The following is a 3,049-nucleotide window of genomic DNA, read 5'->3' on the forward strand; positions in this document are numbered from 1 at the left end:
ATTTTGTTCACTTACTTGGATTATATCATTATCAATCATCTCATTAATTATTGCATCATTTTCCTGGAATCTTTGTTTACTTGGTTTTATTTGAATGATTATTCATCCACCATATATTAGTTTCATAATATTGTCATCACCATTTAGCACTCCACTCCTATAAAAAAAGAAATATGTAACACGGAAAAAATGCTTTCATGTTATACACCACCCTAGATTTGACATTGAAGGGTAATTATCCAAATTAGGAATGTTGTCTTTAATTGATCCCTCTAAATCTCCGAATACCTTTAGGATTGACTCGTGTCAAACTTGCCCCCTTATTTATCTTGTCCTTTGTGGGGCATGGGGTTCATGTGGAGTACTATGGGGAATTAAATATATTCATGGACGGTTGAAATATTGTCTTTGATTATCTCACTTAGCAAGGAGTCTATATATTGGTAAATTACATTAACCCATTTTAAACACCATTTATCCTCAACCAATAATCACTCATGTTATCTTGGATTGTTTTACTTTGGGAGTAACCCATACTTACCTCATGGGGAGTGGGTCTCAACCTTTTTGTTTTTTTCTTGAGTATTAATTATTTTCTACTACAAGTTTTCCAATTTTTTCTTTTTTTAAGTGTATTTTATATTTAAGTAGTTGTTTGAATCCATGCTTATTGTTCATATTTTTTGAGTTGTTCAATATACATTGTCACATCTTTGTCACATCTTTTTAAAGTGAAAATACATTTACCAAAACCTTCTTAAGTAAAACCATTATGTGGTTTCTTTAGGTTCATAAATACCATGTTGCGGTATTTTAAGTGTTATCTTGAATTAATTTAGGGTTCCCATTTTCTTTTAGGTTTTTTTTTCTTCCCTTCCACTTAATTGATGTATGCAAAGATGACAAAGTACATTTACTTTTTATATTGAACGAATTTACACTTTCTTTATGTCTTTATGGAAATTTTGACCCCTTTTAAAGCTTATCCTCCTCCTCTTCAATACTATAGTCCACTGTGACTCTTTGTGGATATTCATGGGGCTTCTTTTAGCTTCCATAAACCTTTTCTATACTCTTACTCTCCCATGGAGTATGGTAAGGAAGATTTATGATTCTTTCTTTTCTTTCCTTTAAAGTATAGTGTGAAAAATTTCTTAATATCTTAAGTTCAAATTAGTGACAATAAACTCTCTTCTTTAATAAAGGAATTAAGAGATCAATATTCTCTAATTAATTATATTATAAACCTCTTAACCTTAAAAGTAAACTTAATCTTTCTTTCTCCCCTTTCCAACAAAATGCATCATTGGAAATTGTTATATAAATATGAAACATCGAAACATTACATCCATTCCCTAACTCATTTATTTTTTAATAGTTATACATAAAAGAAAATAAATTTAATACCAACCTAAATGATATACTTAAAAAAAAATTATATATTTAATAATCAAATTTAGAACTATGATAATTAATGATAATATAACAATTTTATTTTTAAATTGTTTTATCATTACATCCATTCTAGTTTTTTAATAATTGTACAGAAAATAAATTTAATTTAATACAAACACAACTGGTATACCTAAAAAAATATTTAATAATCAAATTTAGAACCATGATAATTAATAATAACATAATAAATTTATTTTAAAATTATAAACATTAAAATATAGCACCCCTATATTCGTGGAATTAAAAAAACCACCCCCATATAACAAATTGATTGCTAAAACACACAAAATATTGATATTCCATAGGTAATTTCAGAATCTCGACGCTGACAGCTGTGGGATTTGAACCCACGCCCTTTCGGACCAGAGCCTAAATCTGGCGCCTTAGACCACTCGGCCAAACTGTCACATGATTATGGTTATGCCCCGCCTCCTCTCTAGACGAATATTTTTGTAATAATCTATAAAATTTCATTAGTTTTAATAAAAATTATGTTTTTACAATAAGATAATAATTTTTTTGAATAATAATAGTTATGTAGTTTTGATATGTTATTGACGGCTTGAGCGAAAAAACCGCTGAGAGAATGGCAGAATCCCGGACCTGTTTCGCAGCTGTGGCCCTAGTCTCTGCGCCCAAGCGGCCTCGCAATTTATATGGGTTTCTGATATCTGGTAGCAGCGAGGGCTCTGGACATCTCCATCGAGAAGCAACCCGAAATGATGATGGAAGCCGGCGATTGCTGAGGGGAGCGGACCCTTTCGAACCTACATATACGGCAGCCGTTAAGAAGAACAGACAAGAGATCAGCCCAGACCTGCGATTCCAAACCTATGATGCGGCCGTGTGGAGGGAGAGAACCCTGAACGCAGACGAAGACAGAGCACGCAATTTACAAGGTACTATTACTGTGGTAAGGGCAACTTCGTTTTTTCCTTCCTACATACCCAATCTTGCCCAAGATGCATTTGCAGGGTCAATGCAAAGAACTGGATTGGGCATCCCATCCACGGCAGGTTATCAGTTGCCCAGATCTACCATTAAATCACTAGATCAGATGCCCAGAAGAACAGGGAGCCTTAAAAGAACCCAGATCTGTGGACATGCAACCGTCAGGCAGCAACCTCAGAAGGGCTCAAACCCCAGAGAAGCGGACTTCACACAGCTCCTTTTGAAAGCACCGGAAGGAAGAAGTTACTGCTGGAGATTATGGAGGGGCAGTAGTATCCTAGATCTATGGAATAGAATACAAACCCTTCTTGGCATGCTCGAACAAGGGAAAAATCTGATCTACAAGGGGCACAGTCTACAGGACCACTACACCCTCCAGGAATACAATATAACCACAGATTCAACAATCATCATAAACCTTCGTCTGAGAGGAGGATGCTCTGGATCTAGTTCAAAGAATACAGTCTCCTTCAAGGACGCGGTGAAAGGTAAAGGGGAAACATTCAACCCAAACCAGCACCAAAACCAGAGCTACCAGGTCCCTATATTGTGGAACGAACACTGGAATCTCCAACGATCCAAGTAACTTCGCCGGAGGTAACTAATCTACACACTGATCTAGCCACACATGCTGTTATATGTA

At 35.2% G+C, this 3,049-nt stretch overlaps 1 non-coding gene across 1 annotated transcript; it reads right to left on the minus strand.

The window, feature by feature from the left end:
• Positions 1 to 1,781: 1,781 nt before the first annotated feature.
• Positions 1,782 to 1,861, minus strand: TRNAL-UAG (transfer RNA leucine (anticodon UAG)). Its single transcript has one exon. It is a non-coding gene; the product is annotated as a tRNA-Leu (tRNA).
• Between the last annotated feature and the right edge of the window lie 1,188 nt (positions 1,862 to 3,049).

This window comes from Pinus tabuliformis, chromosome 4_1 (genome assembly GCF_031772625.1).
Source record: "Pinus tabuliformis cultivar Carrire ecotype Pingquan chromosome 4_1, CPIR1, whole genome shotgun sequence".
Classification (NCBI taxonomy): domain Eukaryota; kingdom Viridiplantae; phylum Streptophyta; class Pinopsida; order Pinales; family Pinaceae; genus Pinus; species Pinus tabuliformis.